Source organism: Odocoileus virginianus, chromosome 33, assembly GCF_023699985.2.
Source record: "Odocoileus virginianus isolate 20LAN1187 ecotype Illinois chromosome 33, Ovbor_1.2, whole genome shotgun sequence".
NCBI classification, from domain to species: domain Eukaryota; kingdom Metazoa; phylum Chordata; class Mammalia; order Artiodactyla; family Cervidae; genus Odocoileus; species Odocoileus virginianus.
In genome coordinates, this window is record NC_069706.1 from 10791429 (window position 1) to 10816860 (window position 25432).

At 49.8% G+C, this 25432-nt stretch overlaps 1 protein-coding gene across 2 annotated transcripts in view; it reads left to right on the top strand.

The window, feature by feature from the left end:
- SNX29 (sorting nexin 29) overlaps positions 1-25432 on the top strand; it is a 577193-nt gene that overhangs the window by 489642 nt on the left and 62119 nt on the right. The window lies entirely within an intron of this gene.

The window sequence follows — 25432 nt, forward strand, 5'->3', positions numbered from 1 at the left end:
GTTGATTTTTCCCCAGGGGAAAATTATAGCACTGTCACCAGGAAAGAAGGGCTTGGGGAGTGTGTAGGCAAAACAGCAGGGGGACCAGCCTGGGGCAGAAGGAAAAGAGAGAGATCAGACAAGCTTCAGAACAGAGGGGAGACCTGAAGGTTGAGCAGGGTCCAGCTGTTGACTGAGATGGGGAATTCCAGGCAAAGGAGATGGCACTTTGGAAGCCAGAGTTCCTGGAGCAGCTCCACCCATCCGGCTTCTTGGGAAGCCATGTGGAGGATGAACAGCAGGAGAGACTGGTCCAGAGAAATGCCCAGAAGTCTCCAGACTTCTCAAGAGGAGCATCATGCAGTCACTCACTCATTCATTCAACAAATCATTCTTGAGCACCTACTATGTGCCAGCCACTGAGGCTAAATAGATACGGGCCCTGCTTGCACAGAGCTTGCAATTTGGGAAGAGGAGGGCATGAAGAGGGAGGACAGATGCTGTCTGCTGAAACAAACATATAGATAGTTTCCGATCTCTGAATAACATGCTAGGTCAAACAGATTTAATGCTAGACAGATGATGTCTGCTTAAACAAACATATAGATAGCTTCTGATCCCTGAATAACACACTAGGTCAAACAGATTTAATGCTAGAACTGTCCTGGAAAACCGTCCTGGGAAAGGTTACCCAGGTCAGAGGAGGTATTAAGTTATAAACTGAGCAATATGGAATTTCTTCAGCCTTCAAAGTACAAAAACAAATAATAATAATAATTTTTTTTTTTTTTGCACAGTGCTGCCAACCAAAGTAAAATTCCCCAGCTCCCTTTGAAAGACAAGGGTAAAAATAGAGAGGTAGTAGGTTTTCAGCTAGCAATGGACTCTCATTTGGACTTGACCTTCTGCTGCTTGATGTTTGAAGCGGCTCCATGTGTGGGTAATGGCTCTGTAATTCGTTTTGGACAGGTGCATACATCTTTGGGGAAAGCTAGAAAAATGAGCCAGCCGGGCCACCCTGGCATCCTGCTTAATCCTCATTTCCGGCTTTTATCCTCTCCCCTCGCCCTCTGCTCATGCCTCTTCTTACAGTGGGTGATCCCTGCAAAAAGTGTGGACTAGAGTTTCACACAGGCATTCTTCAAATCAGAGCATCAAATAAGGGATGGTTTTGCTATCTGGGGACTTCCCCTCAATGCTCAGACAGATCTGGAGAGCTGTAAATCATGTCCCTCGGCATTGCTTTGGGGACTGTCGCAGACACCTCGAGTACATTGATTTTGTAAATAACTGGGTGTTCTGTTTTCCCTTTTGCTTAGATTAGGCATCACTGCTGGGAACCAGGTGGCTGATGGTGTGCCAGTAATACTGGTAATGGAACAGGGCAAAAGACGGCTGCGTCTTTTCAGATTCTCAAACAGGGTGGGAAGTTACCGCCTCCCATGTGTGTGTGCTCAGTCATGTCTGACTCTTTGCAACCCCATGGACTGTAGTCCTCCAGGTAGGTTCCTCTGTCAGGGGTTTCTCCAGGAAAGAATACTGGAGTGAGTTGCCATTTCTTCCTCCAGGGGATCTCCCCGACCTAGGGGTTGGACCCCAGTCTCTTTTGTCTCTTGCACTGGCAGGTGTTTTGTTTACCACTGCACACCCTGGGAAGTCTTATTACCACCCGGGGGTCTGTGTTTAGTCCACATTGCCTGACATTGGTCAGCACCATGGAGAGTTCCACTGCGGTTATCAATTACCTGATGGTTTCCCACTCTGGGTCTGTATCTGAATCATTGGGTTTAAGCACATTCAGATACTCAGACCACACCTCAGACCTATTGAATTAGAATCTGTAAGGGTGAAGCCCGAAAATCTATATGTATATATTTTTTAAATGCTTGGAAAGTGTTGACACAGCTGGTCTGCAGATCCGAGACGGCCAAGGAAGAGGAAACAAGTTGCTCGAGGTCACATGGTGAGGTGTTCAGAGAGCCAGGACTGGAACGTCTGATGAGTCCACTTCTCCTTTTGGTCTCAGCAGGCTCCCTTACTCTCAACCCTGTGCTTCTGGGCCACAGTCTCCAGCAAAAATCTGGTTTAAGATGAGTGATATCAAATAGGACCTCAAAGGATGGTTTCAGATTCCATGTCATATCTATTCTTTCTAAAGATCTCACCACTTAAGGTGTGTTTCTTGCACCATCAGCCTCGCCTCACCTGGTCGCCTGTTAGAAATGTGGAGAGTCAGCTCCATCCCCCCTACCCCCAGGTTCCAGCTGACTCAGAATCTGCGTGTTTTAACAGGCTCACCAGGTGAGTTTGTACACACGACAGTTTGAGAAGCAGTGTTCCAGGGGTTTTGTTGTTCACTGTCTGACCCGGATCCTTCCAGCAGGGCTCTTCCTCACTCCTTCCTGTTCCCCTCAAGGGGGAAAATCGCTGCTCGAGTTCTCAGGTGGTCAGACTGAGTCATACCTGTCGGCGGGCAGAGTCACCGTGTGTTAAATCAGCACATCAGGATGTGTCCGTGTCCAGTCTGGACCTCCTAGGTTGAAACCGGAAGTTCCCTGGAAATAGGCTGGCTCAGTCTCGTTTGCTTTTCCTGCTTCCCATGTGACTACCCTTTGTGTTCATTGAGCAGTTTTGTTTTGTTTTTTAGCGGTTGTGTTTTAAGTCAGTAGAGAAAGAAAGATGTGGTCCCTGCTCTAGTGGCACTTTTAGATCAGCAGAGACAGACATTAACAAACAAACCTATAAAGGTACTTTCAAGTACTTTTATGAGCTCTTATGTAGGATCAGCACAGAGAGCTATAATGAAGAGAGTCTGATCTAGTCCAGGGGTCCAGGCAGGGACATTTAAACTGAAATACAGGAGTTGTGTAGCAGTTAGTCAGACACAACCCAGAAAGCCTGCTCCAGGCAGAGGCAGCGGCAAATGCAGGCCGGCCGGCAGCTCTGCACCAGGTCCTGGGTCAGAGGCTCTTCTCCTCTCGGCTCATGCGGCATTTCCTCTCTCTGGGATGTAAAGATCCTAGTTTCTGGTGAAAACTTAGGGTCAGAAATGAAGACATTATTTGTCATTTAAAAAAAAAACAGAGTGAACAAGAGATGACAGCCATAATAATCTAACTTTTCCAAACTAGTAGCTTTCAGAATATTATAGAAGCAATTTTTACAGTTTTAATTTAAGATTACAATCATTTGTTTATTCTACCACACTGGAAAATACTTCTGAAAATAAATGATGCATAGATCTAGGAAAATTTCTTAAAAACAGAATTACTGCACAACAAATCAATGTGAGAATACTATATGCAAGTAATATAAAGATGCATTTAAATACATTCCATTGATATGTTTCATAAATCATAAATGCATTTCACCAACTTACTGTTCAGAGTCTGTGTTGTCTGCAGGCTCAGGACTGCCTGACCTAGGCTGAAAATGTGTTCCTTATCGACATCCAGGGTTTGGAACCAAGGCTTCGAGTTCTAAATCAAGTCTGACTTCAGCCTCTGGGTGTTTATCTCCTTTAGTCTCTGGGGGCAGTGGGTGTAAGAGGCGGTGGAGGAGAGCATGGGTCTGGGGTCCCCTGAGTTTGAACTTGAATCTGAACCCTGATACCAGTGTAAACCAGCCCATCACCTTGCTGTGACTTGGTGCCCTCAAACATTGGCATCTTCTCGAGGTTGCTGCAAGGATTAAGAGGGGATAACCAGAACACACTCAGCCCGAAGTGAGAGCTCGGAAGCTGCCGGTGGTGGCGGGTGCTCAGCCGCCTCCTGGGTCCCCTGGCCATAATCTCTTAACGTCATTCCCCCACCTCCTCACTCCCCTCCCCTCCCCACCCCAAAGTGGGCAGGGCACCATCCCTAGCCCACTGTACCGACGGGGACACTGGCTCAGAGTGGCCTGCTCCAGGGCTCACCCTGATCTAGCCCAGGAGTTCTTTCCCTGAGGTCTGAGGATAAAATCCAGGCCATCAATGAACAAGGATCGCACCTTTATTTTCACTAATATCTAACTGACACATGAAGTTAGGCTACAAACCACACAGTAGTTGTATCATCTGTGACTCTGTCCCCGATAGAAATCAAGTGTATTATCCACTCACATGATAGCTGCTGCAGGTGGCTCACTGTCCTAAAGCGCATCACCACTTTAAAGGTGGTGATCAGACCTGCCACTGCATCTTGTTGTTTATGTCCCGGCAAAGAAACACTTGGACTTCCCAGGTGGCTCAGTGGTAAAGAACCCACCTGCCAATGCAAGAGCCGAGGGTTCAATCTCTGGGTGGGGAAGATCCCCTGAAGAGGGAAGAGGCGGCCCACTCTAGTATTCTTGCCTGGAGAATCCCATGGACAGAGGAGCCTTGTGAGCTGCAGTCCATGGAGTCGCAGAGAGTCCCACGTGACTTAGCGACTAAACAACAGCAAAGAGACAGTTGCACTGCTTATCCCAAATGTGACAGCTGTGCTTAAAATACATGTGCTCTTCTTTGAATTCTGTGTATCTTGGTTCATGAATTTCAAAGCACAGTTCTGACAAGGGGATGGCAGGACTTCCCCGAGGCCTCACAGAGAGCCCTGCCAGTGTCCCCCTCGCGTCCCCGGGGCCTCCCTCTCTGCCACCCCCGTTGCTCCGAGTCCTGGTGGAGGGCCACCCCCCTCCTCTGCTCTTTTCAGCAGCCTCGCTCTTTCCAGGCTCTTCCCCCATCCCTTCCCCACCAAGTTCCTTTTTTGTACAAGCAGGTGCTGGCTAAATAATTAATAGGGTGGGAAAACTTGTTGGAAATAGTACAGCTCATGTTTATTTTTAAGCCGCTGAGTTCTAGAGCCCTGCTCCAGGTGCAGTGCAGGTGGGGAAAGCGTCTTTGGCTAAAAAGAGGCGCTATGAGGTTGATGGGGGCTGCTGCGTGCAGAAGGCGGAGAATTTTTGGATAAGCCAGGGCCCTGGGAGAGCTGGGGGTTTGGGGACAGGTTGGGGCTCCAGCATGAGAAACCCAGGGAAGGAGTGACCGGAACAGTGAGTGCAGGGTACCCAGGAAGAACCACAGGTGCAGTGAGGAACTGAGCAAAGACCCTCCCAGAGTGGCAAAGGCATGAGAGGAATTTGGTTTATGTGGTTGGAGAGAGCAGGAATGGATCGCAACTTCAGACATCGCTGGTCCAGGGCTCAGAGACAGCAGAACTGGTCTCTCCCTCCCCTCCTTCCCTATCTCCGTTGCTTTCTCTGTGCTGGCTTCTTCCCTGACAGGTGTTCTCCAAGACAGACCTGCTGGCAGTTCTAGGCTTCTATCATCCTGACAGCAATCCCAGAAGAAAGAGCTTCTTTTCCAGCAGTTCCAGCAAAAGTTCTGAAATTAAATTTCCCTAGACTGTCTGGATGATGTGCTCATTTGTTTTTTTAAATAGCTTTAATCTACTTTTTTTGTCTACAGGTTTGCCTGTTCTGGAAATATTATCATATATAAATGGAGTCATATACAATATAGTCTTTTGTGACTTCACAGAAGCATGTTTTCAGGGTTTGTCTGTGTTATATATTAGCACTGCATTCGTTTTTGTTTTTTTTTTTTAATTTATTTGTTCATTTATTTGGCTGTGTTGGGTCTTAGTTGTAGCACATGGGATCTTCATTGCATCGTGCAGGATCTTTCTTTGCGGTGAACGGGCTTCAGTAGTTGCAGCAGGCAGGCTGTCAAGTTGTGGCTTGAGGGCTTGGTTGCTCTGGGGCAGGTGGGATCTTAGTTCCCCAACACTGCATCTCCTGCATTGTAAGGCGGACTCTTAACTGCTGGACCAACAGGGAAGTCCTACTGCATTCCTTTTTACTGCCAAATACTACTCCATTGTGTAGCTATACCACATGGTGTCTATCAGTGCAGCAGTTGATAGACATTTGGCTTTCCACTTTTTGGCTATGATGAATAATTCTACTATGGACAAAGCTGAGTGTTTGTGTGGGCATATGTTTTCCTTTCTCTTTTATTTCATACTTATTTTATTTCATTCTACCCAGGAGTGGAATTGCTAGATCATACGGTGATTCTGTGTTTCACACCTTGAAGAACTGTTTGTTTTCCAAAGTAACTGCACCGTTTTATGTTCGCATCAGCATTGTATCAGGGTTCTGATTTCTCCAGATTCTTACCAACACTTATTATTATTTGTTTTTTTAAAACACCACCCTGATGGATATGAAGTGATATCACATTGTGGTTTAATTTGTGTTTCCCTAATGACTAATGATAATGAGCATTTTTTTTTCATGTCCTTATCTTCTTTGTATCTCTTCTTTGGAGAAATACCTATTCAGATGCTTTGCATTTTAAAGTTGGGCTGTCTTTTTATTGTTGAGTTGCAGTAGTTCTTTATGTGTTTTAGATATAAGTCCCTCATCATATTGATGATTTACAAATATTTTCTTTCATTCAGAGTTGCCTTTTCTCCTTCTTGATGATGTCCTTTCCAGAAGACAAGTTCTTAATTATGACGAAATCCAATGTGCTTCTTTCTTTTGTTCTGTATGCTTTTTGATGTATATAAGAAAGCTTTGCCTAACCTCACAAAGATTTATTCCTGATTTCTTCTAGCAGTTTTATAGTTTAGTGCTTACATTTAGTTTTGTGATTCATTTGGAGATAATTTATGTGGTTTAAAGAAACGGTATAATTTCAGATGGGGAAACAATGGAAACAGAGACAGATTTTATTTTCTTTGTTGTTGTTCAGTCAGTCAGTTGTGTCTGACTCTTTGCAACCCCATGCACTGCAGCACACCAGGCTACCCTGTCCTTCACCATCTCCTGGAACTTGATCAAACTCATGTCCTTTGAGTCAGTGATGCCATCCTGGTTGGATAGCATCTCATCCTCTGTTGTCCCATCTCCTCCTGCCTTCTGTCTTTTCCCAGCATTGCATCTTTTCCAATGAGTCAGTCCATGGGGTTGCCAAGATTCGGACACAACTGAGCAGCTGAAGAAGAACAACAAATTTCATTCTTTGATGTGGCAATCCAGCTGTCCTAGTACCATTTGCTAAAAAGATAGTTCATTCCCCCATTCAGTTGTCTTGTCATCCTTGTGGAAAGTCAATCGAGTAGAAGTATGAGAGTTCGTTCTGGACTTTCAGCTTTTTCCCATTAATCTAAATACCTGTTCTTGTCAGTACCATTCTGTCTTGATTACTGTAGCCTTGTATTAAGTTTTGGAGTGGAGAAGTGAATCCTCCAGCTTTGCTCTTCTTGTTCAGGAGAGTTTGGCCCTTCTGGGTCCCTTCTACTTCTATATGAATTATTTATTTATTTATTTGACAATGCCAAGTCTTGGTTGTGACACACAGGATCTTCACTTGCAGCATGTGGGATCTAGATCTCTGACCAGGGATCAAACTTGGGCTCTCTGCCATGGGAGCACGGAGTCTTAGCCTCTAGACCATCCGGGAAGTCCCTCCATATGAATTTTAGGGTAAGCTTGTCAATTCTGTTAAACAAAAAAAAAAAAGCAACGGGAGTTTTCGTAAGAAATTTCATTGGATCTATAAATCAATGTCAGGACTCAGCATCATTACAGTAGTAAGCCTTCCTTTTTATGAACACGGGATGTTTTCCAACACTGGTGTGTAGTTTTTGGAGTACACGTCTTGTGCTGCTTTTGTTTCTGCGCCCGTTCCTGGGCCGGGTCTGTGACTGGGGGGGACTTGCAATTGCTGGACCTGTTGCGTGTGAGCCCGCTTCTGCGGCTAGAGGGGTGGGTGGTGAGGGCAGCCCTTCCCTGCCTCTGTGAACTGAACGTGAGGAACAGGAGATCTTTGAAAGGACTATTTTAGTCTTCTTAAGAGAGCCATGGAGGGGATGGTCGCTGGACAGGCAAAAATAAGAAAGTAGAAAAGAAGAAAAGTTACCCATTATAAATTCTTACAATCTCAGCCTCTGTAAAGGCATCTAAAGGATATAGAGACAGTGGAGCCAGGATTTCAAAGGCCATTGTCCACTTGATTACCGCAGGGAAGAAGAGAAGAAAAGAAATCACTGAAATCCAGGGCATCTTAGCATACAAAAGGGTGTATTGGGGGGCGGGGCGGGGAAGGATCTTATGTTTATCAAAGGCTTAAGACTCATTGGAAAAGACCCAAAAGATTGAAGGCAGGAGGAGAAGAGGGAGACAGAGGATGAGATGGTTGGACGGCATCACCGACTCAGTGGACCTGAGTTTGAGCAAGCTGCAGGAGATAGTGAAGGACAGGAAAGCCTGGTGTGCTGCAGTCCATGGGGCTGCAAAGAGTCAGACACAGCTGAGCGACTGAACAACAACAGAAGACATCAAGCCTTCATCAAGGGCTTCAGACAGGGCCGGTTTAAGAACCTCAACTCAGGTCAGTGAATGGTAGTATTGAAGAGTTAGCTGGGGAGATGGGGTCTCCTGCCTGGAAAGCTTACACTAACCACACCTCCCTCCCCGACATCGCACCAAATCCAGCCAAATCCCACTCATTCCTCCGGTCTCTCCTGGGGCTGATCATCACAACACATGTAAGCTCCTCCTGATCATCCTGCGGTTTTGCGTTCATTTGTCTTTTTAGAGCATGAAGATCATATTTTGTGTGCTTATCAGCCAGTGGGGATAATTACCATGCTGAACCCATAGGTTATTTGTGAGAATTAAACGGCACAGTGAGGAGTATGACAGTGGTCTCAGCTAACGCAGACTGAGTGCTCACTTTGTGCCAGGGGCTGCAACTCCTACTGTCATCCCTCTCTCGGAGATGGTAACTGCAGTAACTGTTCCCAGGCCACAGATCTCGTACATGGTGGGGCTGGGCTTCAAACCCAGGTGGTCTGACCGGCTTAGATTCTTCACCACCAGTTCAAAGTGCTGACACAGCGCGTGGCACAGAGCAGCAGACCCTCATTTGTGCTGGATTCTGTATGTGTCAGAGGAGGAGCATCTTTCCTGCTGTGCAGAGTTGCTGGCGTTTGTGCACCAGCCCCGCGGTCCCAGGGCTGGACACCAGTGGCCAGGGTAGAACAGAGGCCACTAGCTCACGCCTTTCTCCACACGTTAGTTGGGGCAGAGCTCACTGCTGCCACACATTTAAACCCCGCACCCTCAGTTTGTTCCCTGTTGGTCATTCATATATATAACTCTCTGGCAAGATACCCTGGAGGAGGAAATGGCAACGCACTCCAGTATTCTTACCTGGAGAATTCCATGGACAGAGGAACCTGGAGCAGGGGTGGGCTACAGTCCATAGGTCACAGAGAATCAAACACGACTCAGCAATGGAGCGTGAGCACCTTGACTCCTGGCAGAATCAGTTTCTCCTTTCATCATGTCTCCTTAGCTCTAAAATCCTAAGCAATTTTTTTGCATCACTTCTTTATTTTATTTGACCACACCACAGGGCATGTGAGATCTTAGTTCCCTGACCTGAATTCAAACCCGCATCCCCTGCAGTGGAAGCACTGAGTCTTAACCACTAGACCATCAGGGATGTCCCCCTTGTTGATCTTAGTGTCTGATGTTTGTGGTCAGGAGTGCCCACCACCCAGAGTATGAGGATCAGACCCAATAATATATGAAAACTGTTTAACCTTGAGCTCAGTTGGGAGTGTGCATGGCCGCTCTTGTCATCACCAGCATCACCATCCACACCACTTTCAACAGACAGAGGGGTTGCTGTTTGTTGAATTAGAGCCTCCCCTCCTTCCCTGGGTGCAGCCCCGACCCGAGACACTGCCGGGGAACCCTGCAGGAACCTCCTTTGAAAACCCCCAAACTCCACGAGACTTCAGAAGGCCCTTTGGTTCTCAGGGGCTCTGAGTTGAGGAGCCTGGATTAAATCTTGGCTGCCAGGCAGTTCTGTGCTTCAGTGGCCCCCATCTGTGCGGTAGGATTGGCCACAGCTGTTCTGCCATAAGCAGGTCATCTGAGGCTGGAAGGGAGAAGGATAGAGCACATCTTGAAGGAGCGTTCAAGAGAAAAGAGGAGGAGGGGAAAGGAATGGCCCCCAGCTCACTGTAGCTCTCCCTGCGGAGAGGAATGGGGGAGACACACCAGCCCTGAGCTGCCCCCGCCCAGAACTGGCAGGGACCACTCTTGTTCGCTGCCCGTTGGCCAGAACTCATCCTGGGGCCCCGCCTCCCTGCAGAGGTGACTGAGAAATGGAACAGATCCTGTAGATATTTTGTGAGCACAAACTTCCTGTGCTGTAGTCTTAGTCACCCTGGATCCCAGCTCCTGGCACTGCGCCTCACCCCTCCAGTGTTGCAGCAGGCACGTGGTTGAGGTCATCAGAGTTTCTGAATCGAATGGATTTTTTGTAACCTTCCCCTATGTAGACAAAGAACAGTAAGATAACAGAGTCCCTAGAAGTTGGCTGGACCTGAGTTCGGATTCTATCTCTGGGACCTCCCTGGTGGTCCAGTGGTTAAGAATCCGCCTGCCAATGCAGGGGACACAGGTTCAATCCCTGGTCCCAGAAGATCCCACATGTCACAAGGCAACTAAGCCCGTGCACCTTAGAGCCCGTGCTCTGCAACAAGAGAAGCCACTCCAATGAGAAGCCCTCGCACCACAACTAGAGAGTTGTCCACACCCACTGCAGCTAGAGAAAAGCCCGCTTGCAGCAATGAAGACCCATTGCCGCCAAAAGTAATCAGTTAATTTAAAAAATTCTTTCTCTGATCATTCTGTCATGACCACAGGCAAAGTAATTCATCTCTGTGAGTCTCCATGCTTTTCCTGTAAATTGGAGATACCATCACCTCCCTGAGTAGTATATTTTGAGAGTTAAGAAAAATCCTGTTATTCCGAATGTCTAGCCCCAGGGGGGTGTGCTGAGCATTCGGTCACTATAGCAGGGTAATCAAGGGAAGAAGTCCAGAGCAGGCCATAGTGTGTAGTGTAGCCCCAACCCTGCTCCGGAGCTGGGTTCCACTCCTTCCCGGGGTGTCTGGGTTGTTTCTCTGGAAAGGCACTTGGCCCCCAGAAGCATGGATCCATACCCTGGCCCCCACCAGTAACATAGCTTGGGGGGACTAATTTTGCAGAGATCTGTGTTTGAGGACCTAGTGATTTTTTCCCTTTGGCTTCTGGATGGCCTGTGGATGTATTTGATTCCATCTGCACCATCATAGTCAAGCACTTGAATTGGCTGCCAGCTGATGTGAGAGCTGAGGGATTTCCCCTAACAGCCCAGGTTGGCAGCTTCCCCTGAAAGCTGAGGAGTGGCCTGCAGGCCCCCAAAGCCCCTCACAGCAGCGTGCCGAGCATCCTGCTTCTCCGGCATCGCTGTCGCCCTTGTGTCCCGCACATTAGGCCTGGGCCCTGGAGGGTGGAGTGTGTACCCCTGGTCCCTGCCATGTGGTTGGGGCCGGGGTGTTGGCATCTGTTTGCTGGCTCTCGGGAGGGACGCAGCCGCCTTGCCACCTTCTCTTCCTTGGCTTTGAAGCCTGCTTGTTCCTCACAGCCACGTCCCACCTGGAGGGGCCTCCCTGGGGGCGTGATGGCTGGGCCCGGCGAGAGGAAGACCAGCCCCCTAGTCAGTTCCTATCCTGACACTACTGCTCCTTAGTTATGTGATCCTGGGCCCAGCACTTAAGGTTTTTGAGCCTCATCAGTGAAATATTGGGGTCAGAAATGACACTCATAACCATGTCCGCTCAAGTCCTGGCATTCGACACGCACTGGCTGTCATTAACGTTTTGGCTCCACTATGCCTCTCTCTGCTCAAACAGCCACTTTAGACTGTGGCATCAGCAGTTAAGGATTTATACTGGTCATAGAGACTGCAATTAAGACAGTCAGAGACGGCTCCACACAACGCTGCTGTTGCTGCCATGAAAACTTTCTCTAAACCAGACCCTATGTGACCATCACACTTGCAGTAGACTGTGAAACGGTCCAGGGCATTGTGGGGAAATGGCTGTGTGGGTGCCATTGTCTGTCTGCCCAGCAATTGCTGTGCTGGTCTGGGGCCCCCACAGGCAAAACAGTTGCATAGAGGGGGAGGGAGGGTGGGGAGGGAGGCCCCAAGGAGCCCTCAGGGAAGACTAGGACATAAAATACATGCAGGCATTCTGAATTTCTGGTCTCAGCCTCTGAAATTGTTGCAGTTTTTCAGGGCAGGACACATAGGAACCCAGGATCCACGAGGGTCTTTGGATCTGATGGATGGAGGTCCTGGTGTTAAACAGGTGCAGAATGAGAAAATACATCTCTCCTCTCTGATTTTCCTCTTTGGACCTCCCAGACAAAACAGCGGGTTCATGCTATTGCCCAGCTCCTGATGCATCGATCTCAGTGTTCACTCTGAAGCCTCAAGTTCACCATCCTTTCTCCCATCAGCCCTTCCTGCTACCACAAATAGCTGCTCCATTATGTTTGGCTCAGAGCTGTAAATTTGTGTGTTTCTTTCTAGAATATGTTGCATTAGTCATATTTTTTACTTACTTACATGGCATGGTCCTAGTCTCCATCCTTTCACTTTTTTCATTCAGCCTCCTGTTCAGCTCTATTCATGTGGCCGCGTCAGCCTGTACTTTGCTTCTGTGACTGTTCAGTGTGTTTTGAGTGTGTTCAGTGTATTTACACCACATTTCACTTGTCCTTTACTCCGGAGATGCCTCCCAGTGCCTCCTGACTGTCCCCCACTCAAAACAGCACAGCCATCCATCTCCTTGTACATGACCCTAGGGGCCCGTGTGAGAATTTCTCTGGATAGGTTCTCAGGGTGGAATTGCAGGGCTGTGTAGTAAACTGTATATATTCTATTTCTTTTTTAAATTTTATTGAAGTATGGTTGATTTACAGTACAATGGGTCATGTAGTATACTATATTTAATTTGACCAAATACTGCCAGACTAAATAATATGGTGGTTTTAAAGGCAGACAGACCTGAATTGTGACTGCTTCGAAAAAGGAAATGTCTGTATATTGAATGTCTACTGTGGGTTGAGAACAGCTGCGGTTTTTGTTTTGCACACATCGTCTCATTTGATCACATGATAATCCTCTAGGTCATGTATGCTAATTCACTTTAGTCATGTCTGACTTTTTGTGACCCCATGAACTGTAGCCAGCCAGGCTGCTCTGTTCACAGGATTCTCCAGGCCAGAATACAGGAGCGGGTTGCCATGCCCTCCTCCAGGGGATCTTTCCCATCCAGGGATCGAACCCACATTTCTTAATGTCCCCTGCATTGGCAGGTGAATTCTTTACCCACTGAGCCACCTCGCTGTGCTGCACCGGTGGAGAAATTGAGGTCCAGAGAGGTGGAGATAGCTTGCTCAGGGGTCACCCAGCTAAGCCGTAGCTGGGGCTAAGCTCAGCCATGAGTGATTCTTGTGGATACACCATGCTGCTTCCCTAAAGAATCCCAGGTCCTAGGTCTTCCATAAATTTGTGGAAAGCTTTCTAAGTTAAGGAGCATCTCATTAGATCAGACATCTGCAGTTGTGGCCTGTCTTCTGTTTTGTTTGATCCTCCTGGACTTTAAATCTTTTATGATTTTCAGTATTTAAAAATCTGGGATTTCACTTAAAAAAAAATCGAGGCGATCTGGCAACAGTGGACCCACTTCCCCATGAGGCAACAGTTACTGGGATTAAAGTTGTGGCTGTATCTTTCCTGCTGACCTTGTCCCCCTGGCACCTGTGGCTGTCCGTGTTACCCACTGACCACTCCCACACTGGAGCTTGCAGCTCTGGGAAGAGACACTTGCATGTGGATACAGTCTTTTTTTTTCCCCCCACTCTGAGTTTTTCTAGTGAATGCATGAGCCAGCCTTTCCCCCATCCTCACCTCAGCTGTCCAGCCTGCAGGTTGCCTTGGCTGCAAAGTCAATAACAGAGAAAAATAGGCTTCGCCTGCGACAGAGCCTTCTGTTCTTCTGCTAGGAGATCATTTGTCATGTCCTGTCTAGGACCTGACCTGTGCCAGCATCATGTTGCAGGCTGGCTCCCACCTGTGGGCGGACAGGTCCCCATATCCAGCGCTTCTTGAGCCACAGAGGCAGCTCTAAAGCATCTGTCTGTAATCCCCCCTCCCACTGACGGGCAGGTTCCAATGATAGGAAGGTGAGACTTATCCAGCCACAATACATAGTGCTGTGCCACAAGGGGAGTTTTTAGAGCTCTGGTATCCGGTTCACCCCATGTGACCCACAGGACTACTTTGTTTTTTATTCCTGTGTTTAGCGAAGCTGTAGAGATCCTGCTGTTTATGAATACGTTGACCCTAAGAGCCAGGACAGCATCGAGGTTATGAGCTGAGCTCAGACAGACATGGCCGTACCATCCCAGCTCTGTTCCGCTCTAGCTCGGTCACTTTAGGGGAGGTACTTAATTTCTGGGCACCTCAGTTTCTTCATCTGCAAAATGGGAATATTAGTATCTACTCCATAGAGCTGTTGCAGGGGTCTGTTGAGATAATTCAGGTGGACACTCCACATAGTGCACAGCACACAGTAAGCTTGGCGATAAACAGTATTACAATAATTATTATGATCATTATGAGAAGTACATGGGAGGAATGTCCCTTGAGCCCTGGAGATGGGAGTGGGGGATTCTGTTCCTTTTCTGAAATAGAGACTTGCTTTGTTTCTTGTGTTTGCAGTCCAGGTGTGGGGTGGTGGTCCTTTCATTGCAGATGGGTGTCAGGATCCGCCTTCTCTTCTGACATTTAGTGTAATTCATGGACATCACGCAAGTGCTGTGTTACACTCTTCAAACTCTTCCACGTTGTAGTCCCTCCTTGAGCTGCCGAGCCTGGGTCTGATCTGTTTTCCCCATTTCTGAGTAAAGTATTGTGCGCCATGAGGCTTGTCCCGTAGCCTCACTGGGGGCTTTCTGAACAAGAGGAGGAGGGTCTCCTGAATCAACAGGAAGTGCAAGCTTAGATTAGATGCAAGCCCTAAGCCCCCTGGCGTTTTTCATGAAGGATGTGTGAGGAGGACTGTGGGGTCTGTGGTGTCTTCTCGAATCTGCCCTTTCTCTTCCCACCGCAGGCAGCGTCTCACCTGGAAGCCCTCAGATCCTCAGGGCTGCCAACGGAGTCATGCATCTTGCTGTGTGTCTTGTGGAAAGTGCTGTTTTCAGATGCGATGGGGAAGGCAGTTCTGTTTTCAGTGGCCCCTTGTCCTTCCGAGGAAGTGTTAGCCTGTGCCACTGATGGAGACAGTGGAGTTGGCTTTACAGTTCAGGGATCTTAGCTCTTCTACCAGGGACTAAACCCGCACCCCCTGCATTGGAAGGCACGAAGTCCTAACCACTGGACTGACAGGGAAGTCCTAATCAACTCCTTTCTGTTCCTCTGCTGAGTCTTGACTTCTGGGCCTCCTGAACCCCCAGCACTTGGTCTCCCCCAGACCCTCTGCACTGACTTCACGCCTTACCATTGGCCTCTCTCCAAAGCCTGACTGCTTCAGCCCACACACACACACCCCAACCCCAACGAGAGGATGTCACACGACCTCCTGAGCCTGGGCTCCCCTCGCTCTCCTTAGGCACTCCATCCAGATTCCTTTCCTCCGAATTCCTTTCCTCCCCATCTGCTGAGATCCTAACCCACCCAGCCCCACACCCCAGACCCAGGCTGGAAGAGCCTTGCCGATTCCCAGCAGCCCGGCTCAGAGGGCGTGCCACCCCCACTCCAGGAGCTGTCCTCCTGCTCTGCCAGTGTTGGCCCTGATCTCCGGGTGGTGTCCACCAACACCAGGACCTGCCATCTCATCTCGGGGGCCCCCAGCACAGGGTCTGGCCCAGCAGTGTTGGAAGAAGGGCGGGGTTCTCGGTGGTGCCCTCCACGAGGGCGGCCGTCTTGTTCACCTCCTCCAGCCCCTGCTCATCATGGGCCCTGGAGCAAGGCGGGCGTCCGGGGCAGGTGTGGATGTGCGAGTGGAAGCCCCTCCACTCTGCTTCTTGGTGGATGCTCGAGTGTACGGATGAGTGAGAGGCCGTGGGTGCCTTTAGGGCAGGAACTGGGTGTTTTTCATCCTGACTAACTGGGTGTGGCAGGAGAGGCTTCAGGTAAATGTTTGCTTGAGTGGATAACTGTGTAATATCCCGGGACTCAGTAAATGTTCCGAGCGGGAGATGCTGACCCCCACGGATCTATGCCTGTTTCCTGTCTGTCTTGTTCATCCCAGCCCATCACCAGGCTACTTGGTAAGTCGTGGCCAAGCTGAGTCGCTGGGGGCAAAGTAATTCAGCTAACAGGACTGTGCTCCCCTAGCCCTGCAGGAGGGGCAGTGGCTCTGGTCTTTAAATTAGTGGGTGTCTGTCAAGGCTTGGGACCTGCAATTCTCTGCAAGGATGCCTTAGAGACACATGGGCCTTCTTTATCCCTCCCTGCCCTCCACTCTCCCCAAACTGCTCTAAATAAAGGCCTCCTCTTCCCAGCTTCATTCACATCTGGTCATTCAGCTGATGAAAGGGAAAGTGTTTTGTCACTCAGTCCTGTCCTAACTCTTTGCAACCCCATGGACTGCAACACACCAGGCTCCTCTGTGTATGAAACTTTCCAGGCAGAATACTGGAGTGGGTTGCCATTTTCTTCTCCAGGGGATCTTCCCAACCCAGGGATCGAACCCCAGGTCTCCTGCATGGCAGGCAAGTTCTTTACGAGCTGAGCTACCAGGGAAGCCTGGTGATTTTCCAGGTTACCATCCAGCTGATGATTATCTGGAAGAAAGCTTGGGAAACCAGACTCCTTTAAACAGCCAGGCCACGCCCACCTGTTTGGCCCAGATGTGAACATCAGCACCTCTGTCCTGACCTCTGGGGATCCACTCGCCATGTACAGATTAGTAGAACTTCCTTTTTTAAGTTGCGATTTTATTATTTCCGAGTTAGGCAAGTGAAGATACTTTGTGCAGTCTTGCTAAAACACCCAATGAGACACTTATCGAAGGGGTTCAGTGATGTTTGTGAAGCCAGTGCGAGGGTCCTTCCTGCCTGCCTTCATTGCTCTCAGAAGTCCCCATCCAGCATGCTTAAAACAGCAGCGACAGGCCCTTTCTCTCCTCGGTTTCCCATTAGCAAGTATGTGATGGTCTCCAGAAGAGCCCTCCGGCTGTGGTCATCGGACTCTCTAGGTGGTTCTCAGAGCAGAACACCCTTTTCTGCCTCTATCTTGGAGTAGAGTGGATCTCGGCTTCCTGGGGCCGAGTCCTGTCTCCACCCCTCAGCAGTTACATGTCTGGACACTGCCGCTCACCCCCACCCCTCTGAGTGGCAGCTTCTCTCTGACATGGGCATCCTAAAATGTATCTATCCCAGTGGGTCTCTGCGAATCTATAAAGCATTTAATGTGCTCAGTCTTGCCAGATGGTGCTAATGGTAAGGAGTCTACCTGCCAGCCAGGAGACCTGAGTTTGATCCCTGGGTCGGCAAGATCCCCTGAAGAAGGAGATGGCAACCCACTCTAGTATTCTTGCCTGGAAAATCCCTTGGACAGAGAAGCCTGGTGGGCTACAGCCCATGAAGTCGCTAAGAGTCGGACACGACTGAACATGCACGACATGCTCAGTCCAGCGCCCAGCAGGGGGAATTTTCTGTTCAGTAAACCTTAATAGTAATACCTCCTCTTCCTGTTGCTGCTGATGCTACTGTAACTATTATATCACATGATCCCAGGAAAGGCCCGCCTGCCCCCCCCCCCCCCCACCAGCAGACCTTGTGCGCACCTTTATCCTGTGTGTTCCTGGCCTCATCGCACTTTTTCTAATGATCAGTTAGTCTGTCTTTTCCATTGACTGTAGGCGCTGTGAAGGCAGGATCTGACGAGACTCATTTATTCCTTCCCCTGCAGCACCTGTCTCACAGCAGGCTGTCTGTTGCATGAATGAGTGAACTGATTTGTGGCCGGATCACTGAGTAAATGAATGAATGATAATTGCCCATCAGCACATCACACCTGGTGGGTTGTCGGCTCTAAAATAGAACTTGAAGTCGTTCACTGATGCTGGGCTCCTTGGGAAACTAGTTCTAGAATTCTCCAGCCAGTGAGGCACTGTTAGATCAGCTGACTTGCCATGGCCTCTCTCGACAGGGCCTGATGCCCTTGATGGACAAGACCTTATGTATATTGTATAAATCACCATGATATACTTAAACAAGAATGAAGAGGGACTCTGGAAGTGCAGGCGCGTGGGGACGGTCCCCTTGGAGAGACGGGGTGTGGTCGAGGAGGCGCCTTTGTAAGGAACGACACAGGAGAGAACGGGCGGGAAAGCACAGGGGGCGGGGGTCTGGTTCCAGGAATGGTAGCTCGCTGTCTTCTTCACAGCCTTCCATCGTTTTAAAAATAGCTCTTCTTCATTTGATGGCATCTTTATCTTCTTGAAGCTCAAAATAAAATTAACCTTTTCGGGAGGGAGGAAAAAAAAATGCCCCCATTAAAATAGTCCTGAGTGTTCTTTTTCACCGTGAGGACTAACTGCCTTTGCTATTCTTAGTCCTCAACCGTAACTGACAACGGTATTACGCTAAGAGTGCCGCGCAAGATGACTGCAGGGCCACGGGCAGCGAGGACTCACTAAACGGCCACCAGAGGCATCTGGCGCATTCCGCGAGCTGGGCTGCTGTCCAGCCCACCGCTGCTGATGCTGCGTGTTGGCGGCAGCCCCAGGAACACAAGCGAAAAGTGCACATACGATCCACGGCCCCTTAAGTGCTGGCCCCTGTCCAGCGGGGCAGGCCCTGTGTGGATGCCAGTCTCTTCCCCGGGGGCCCAGCTGATAAACGGGGTCCCCGAAGGACCAGCTCCCCATCTTCGCTCACTCGTTGTCTGCCTCTCACTCCCTGCCCAGGGGGCACTGGGGCCCAGGGAGCTGGCCTGCGGCCTCTTCTCTCCATGTCTCTCCCTATCAGGGGCCTTGGTCGTCTCTTGTCTGGGCTTGTTTGCTCTGGTGGCCTGCCTTGTCACCCCTAAATCCACCCCACCCCCCACCATGTTTGTACGTTCTTAGAGCGAGTGTTTATGGAGCTGCTATGGTCACTGGGCGGAGAAGGCAATGGCAGCCCACTCCAGTACTCTTGCCTGGAAAATCCCATGGACGGAGGAGCCTGGTAGGCTGCAGTCCATTGGGTCGCGAAGAGTCGGACATGACTCAGCGACTTCACTTTCACTTTTCACTTTTATGCATTGGAGAAGGAAATGGCAACCCACTCCAGTGTTCTTGCCTGAAGAATCCCAGGGATGGGGTCGCACAGAGTCGGACACGACTGAAGTGACTTAGCAGCAGCAGCAGCATGGTCACTGGGACATGGGGTGTATGTTGATGGGGTGGGGCTAGGGCACCGTGAAGGGAGGTTGCCAGGGCAAGCTGGGCCACGTCGAGAAGGTTCGTGTGAGCCACACTGAAGGCTGAGATGTGCACCCTGGGCAAGGGGGCAGCGTTCACGGGCATCTCTTTGCGTCAGACTGCCTGCAGCCCGTTGGCCACCAACAGTGTCTCTAAATGCACTTCCTGCATCCCACCTCCACCGGCGGCCTCTTTCATGGTCCCTGAGGCTGTGTGCCATCCAGCCCCTGCTGCTCCAGCCTCAGCTCCCGGGAGCCACTCAGCCCAGTCCCTCCGGCCTGCCTTCTGCCGCTCCCATAAACCACGCTCCTGCCTACAGCCTCCGCATTGCTGTTCCCTCCACCTGGCATGCCCTTCTTCCCCCGAGGGCTCCCACCCAGACCCCCGACGGGTGTCTCTCATCCGAGAGATGCTGAAGAGCCCCTTTAGGAGGCGGCTCCTCAAGTGAAACCCTCTCTCTGTTTCTCGCACGAGCTTCCCACGCACTCCCTGGCTCACCTCTGGATGGCGGTGTCCCGGCACTTGCCCTGCATGGGCACCACTGTCTGCCAGTCTGTCCCCGCCCCGTGCACAGAGAAACTCCCTAAGGAAAAGCACCCTGGCTGAACATCCAGAGACATCAGCATCCATCGCAGAGCCTGGCAGGCGCTGCTGGCCGCCGGGCGCTTAGCTTAGGCTATCACACATGACACAGACGCCACCCATAGCCCATTTTGCAGATGAGGAGCTACAGCTCTCAGTGGTTTAGCCGTTGCACAGTAGAGCTGGCCAGTGGCAGTGCAAGCTGTTCTGGAAGGTCACCTGGAGTGTGATCACCTGGAATGTGATCGTCTTGCTGGGTGGACCTTGGATGGGTCTGTAGGGTCTTGCACAATCCCATGTGGTGCACAGTCAGGTCCCCACAGAGGCTGGTAGGTGGCCCTGTGCGTCCAGCTGTCAAGGGCCACTTCTCAGGAGAGGCCAGGAACCTGCACTGGATGCAGCTCCTCTGTCAGTGCTCAGTCGTGTCTGATTCTTTGCGACCCCATGAACTGTAGCCCTCCAGGCTCCTCTGTCCATGGGATTCTCCAGGCAAGAACACCAGAGTGGGTTGCCGTTTCCTTCAGAGGATCATCCCGACCCAGGGGTCAAACCACTGTCTCTGTGTCTCCTGCATTGGCAGGTGCATTCTTTACCGCTGCACCACCTGGGAAGCCCCTGCACCCTGGTTTTCATGTTTTTAGGCCACATAAGCCCACTAGCAGCTTGTGGTGAAAAGGCATCGCCACCTGCACCTTTTGGTCAGTTCAGTTCAGTCACTCAGCCGTGTCTGACTCTTTTTGACCCCATGGACTGCAGCATGCCAGGCCTCCCTGTCCATCACCAACTCCCGGAGTTTACCCAAACTCATGCCCATTGAGTTGGTGATGCCATCCAACCATCTCATCCTCTGTCGTCCCCTTCTCCTCCCACCCTCAATCTTTCCCAGCATCTGGGTCTTTTCATATGAGTCAGTTCTTCACATCAGGTGGCCTAAGTATTGGAGTTTCAGCTTCAGCATCAGTCCTTCTAATGAATATTCAGGACTGATTTCCTTTAGGATGAACTGGTTGGATCTCCTTGCTGTCCAAGGGACTCTCAAGAGTCTTCTCCAAGACCACAGCTCAAAAACATCAATTCTTTGGCACTTAGCTTTCTTTATAGTCCAACTCTCACATTCTTACATGACTACTGGAAAAACCATAGCCTTGACTAGATGGACCTTTGTTGGCAAGGTAATTTCTCTGCTTTTCAATATGCTGTCTAGATTGGTCATAACTTTACTTCCAAAGAGTAAGCGTCTTTTATTCCATGGCTGCAGTCACCATCTGCAGTGATTTTGGAGGCCAAAATTATAAAGTCATCCACTGTTTCCACTGTTTCCCTATCTATTTGCCATGAAGTGATGGGACCAGATGCCATGATCTTAGTTTTCTGAATGTTGAGCTTTAAGCCAACTTTTTCACTCTCCTCTTTCACTTTCATCAAGAGACTCTTAGTTCTTCTTTGCTTTCTGCCCTAAGGGTGGTGTCATCTGCATATCTGTGGTTATTAATATTTCTCCTGGCAGTCTTTATTCCAGCTTGTGCTTCATCCAGCCCAGCGTTTCACGCAGTGTACTCTGCATATAAGTTAAATAAGCAAGGTGACAAAATACAGCCTTGACGAACTCCTTTCCCGATTTGGAACCAGTCTGTTGTTCCATGTCCACTTCTAACTGTTGCTTCTTGACCCGCATTCAGATTTCTCAGAAGGCAGGTCAGGTGGTCTGGTATTCCCATCTCTTGAAGAATTTTCGACAGTTTGTTGTGACCACACAGTCAAAGGCTTTAATGTAGTCAATAAAGCAGAAATAGATGTTTTTCTGGAGCTTTTGCTTTTTCGATGATCCAACGGATGTTGGCAATTTGATCTCTGGTTCCTTTGCCTTTTCTAGATCCAGCTTGAACATTTGGAAGTTCATGGTTCATGTACTGTTGAAGCCTGGCTTGGAGAATTTTGAGCATTACTTTGCTAGGGTATGAGATGAGTGCAATTTTGCAGTACTTTGAACATTATTTGGCATTTCTTTTCTGGGGGATTAGAATGAAAACTGACTATTTCCAGTCCTGTGGCCACAGGACTTTTGGTCAGAACCTCACTAATCCTGCGGGGAAATTTGATCTGAACCAGACTGCATTCAACCTGCTGGAAAATTGCCAGCTTTGTTCTGGGATGGACTCCACCCTTAAAAAAAAAAAATCCCGTAAGCAGTAGGCACATTTGAAAATTCAGACATTCGAATACACACTCGGTATGAGGGAACACCAACACGTTATCATTCATCTTATTAGAGGTTCAATAGGAAAATGTTCTTAGTGTTTTAGAAGTACACCCTGAGTGTTTAGGGACTAAAACATCATGATAACTATAATTTACTTTAAGACAGCTTAGCAAGAAGGTGAAAATGATAAAATATGGAAAAGAGTTAAGACTTTATTAGATAAAGGGTCATGAGGGTTCATTATACCACCCTGCTCTCTACTTTCTGCCATAATTTGAAACCTTCATAGTAAAAAATGAAATGACAGTCCCAGGAAAGACTGAGATATTCTGAGATCTTTGCAGCCTCACCGCATCCTGCTGAGTCATGTGTGGCCACTCAAGGTGTCTAAACCCCCAGAATGAGATTGAGATCTGAGGACAGAGTGTCCAGGTAGAGAGTCGTGTGACCAGCTTCTTTCTGCTACAACCAACAGGCAGTTGCAAGTTCTGTGAACTGCATCTTGACTAGGAGGTGTCATGGGGTTTAAAGGACCCATAGATTTTTCTTCTGTAAATTGAAGAGCATCTTCAGAATTGAAGGCAGCTCTCACTTGCTCATCGGCCGATGACCTGGGACCCTGCTGAGCTGCCTCCAGGTCCTGAGACCTTGGACAATTTCTCTACCCTTCCCGAGCCTCCACTGTGCTGGAAATATGCGGCGCTGGGAAAGCGCTGAGCACAGAGCATGCATGAAGACTCCACAGATATCCGTCTCTTGTTCTGAACGGCTCAGTAGAAATTGCTCAGCTGTGAAACTCAACTTGCTGCCATGTTGGGTTTTATCAGGAGCTGGCTGGGGTTTCCCGGGACTGGCGAGCTCAAGGAATCTGTGCATGGCAAGGATGTGGGGTTCCTCCAGGTGGTAACCTTTCTGCCAAGCCCCTGTTGGCCCTGGGACCTGGGCCAGCAGGAGCCCTAGTGAAAACAGGCAGATTCGACTCTTGCGTGGGATCCTCTGACCTTCACTTGGGGGTCCTCCCGTCCTCCCCTCCCAGGACCATGTAGCCCAGCACAGCCCCACAAGCCGCACGGGGAGCCATCCCCACCATCTCCTTGGTGCTCAGAGTATTTTGAGCATCCTTCCTCTGAAAAAGGAGGAATCCCCATGAGTTCTTCCTGGACTGCTGAGCCCCTTTCTTGCCTTCCTGCTGCAAAGCCTTTCAAACTGTCCTTGAGGGTTTCTTGTGCAGATTAAAAACCAGACCTGAGTAGCTCCATTCAACATTAACCTGGCATATTAATCACCTTCCCAAGGAGGACCGTCTAATTGCTTATGATGGGTTGAAAGTTGGAGACTGGGGAGCAGACCCAGGCATCAGACGGGTGAGCGGAGCCCAAGTAACTGAGCTTGGGGCAAGGACCCGCGGTTCTCCTGGCCCGATGCCTTCACTGCCCCCACTGCAGGAGATTCCAGCCCCAACCTGGGACCGCGCTGGTGATCAAGTTGGACGGCCAGCCAGTGTTGGAGCGCCATTCCCCTCTGGAGAAACATCCCGCTGAGGCACTACATCAGAGGGTGGCCCTGGGAGAAAGGACCTTGCTGTGACCTTGAAGCGGCCCCCGGGGAGCAGCAGATGCTTTGTGTTCCTTCCTCCCTGCTGGCACCCAGAGGAGGGTTGCAGATGAAATACAGGGCACCCCGTAAAATCTGAATTTCAGATAAACAGTAAATAATTTCCAAGTCTAAGTGAGTCTCAAATATTACATGGAAAGGTTTTATTGTATAGCCATACTTGAATACCGAAAAATTATTGAGTCATGAATTATTGAATATGGAGTTATGAGTACTGAAAAATTCATTGTTTTATCTGAAATTCAGATTTCACTGGGCATCGTGTCTTTTTATTTGCTAAACCTGGCAGCACATAAGAATCTCCCGGCTGTGCTTGGGTTCTTGGCAGGGCCTTGTGGGGACAAGGCTTGTCCTCAGGTGTCTCTGAGCGTGTGGGCGCCTTCTGCAGACTTCCAGAGCCCCAGGCTGGCTGGGGCGGTTGGAGAGGGGGCGATGAGTGTCCTGCTCTGGGTGTGGGACCTCATGGGCGAGGAGCCCAGCCTCGCTCTGGGCCACAGTTTCCTCATTTATCATGTGAGACTCATCAGAGAGTGCGTCTCGTGTCCCTGTGAGGATGAGTAACCCTGTTCCTCCCGTCTCCTCGCTCTGCTGTGCCCTGTTAGCCCCACCCAGCCTCCAGTCTGGAAGAAACGTCGCTTCCTCAAAGAAGGATGTCCCCCACCCCCAACGCACGCCCGATTTTCTCGTTCCAAGCCAGCTCCCTCTCCCCACTGCCCCCCAGCCAGTTCAGACGCACATGAGCAGGTGGAGCTCTGGGATCTGTGGGGCCCATGGCAAATGTAGGGCCCCTCATGCCGAAATTATTCAGATTTTCAACATCGGGACAGCAGGTCACTGCACGGATCCAAGTTCTTACCCTGGGGCATGCCTGGAAGCCAGCCCTGCCTACAAGGGCCAGGCAGACATGGGGATGTGAGCCAGCAGGGTTCTGAGCCTGGACCTGGGACCCTGTGCCTGCCTCGGGGCCATACCGAGCAGACCCCCAGCCCCTGGAGTGGCCCTGGGAGTGGAGCCATGTCTCTACGTCTCCTAGTTTCTCAGAAAGGGTGGAATTTGTTTATTAATGAAACCCTTCTTAAATAGTGGTGACTGATTCCTATTTTAGAAAATTCCCGTGAAGGCAGAATTCAGCACCGCCTCTGGAGGGTGGCACACTCAGTGTGATGAATGACGTTATGCGCTGACCTGTGTGGTCACTGGATTGATTTATCTCCTCCACCAGGGCCACCCCAGTGACCCTTTGTGTTCATGGTCTGTCCCAGATCCCAGCGCCGTGCTCGGCACATTGCAGGTGCTGGGATTTCATTCGTTCCTGGGAATACACTGTAGGAAATTTCATGAACCTGCATTGCCCTCACTTAGCAGTATTAGTGGGCTTCCCTCGTGGCTCAGATGGTAAAGAATCTGCCTGCAATGCAAGAGACTTGGGGTTCAATCCTTGGGTTAGGAAGACCCCCTGGAGAAGGGCATGGCAACCCACTCCAGTATTCTTGCCTGGGGAATCCCATGGACAGAGGAGCCTGGGGGGCTACAGTCCATGGGGTCGCAAAGACTCAGACACGACTGAGCGACTCACACACACACACACACCCCCCAGTAGTAGTGTCACAAGCATCTCCCCTGTTACTAAGTGTGGTCACACGTGTAAAGCCTGAGGCACACTTGCACTCGCTCTGGGTAAAGAAGATTGTTGGTCGCGTGTTCTCCGGGTGGTTGAGGAAAGCAGATAGCCTACCTGAGGATACCTGTCTGTCTGTCTGTC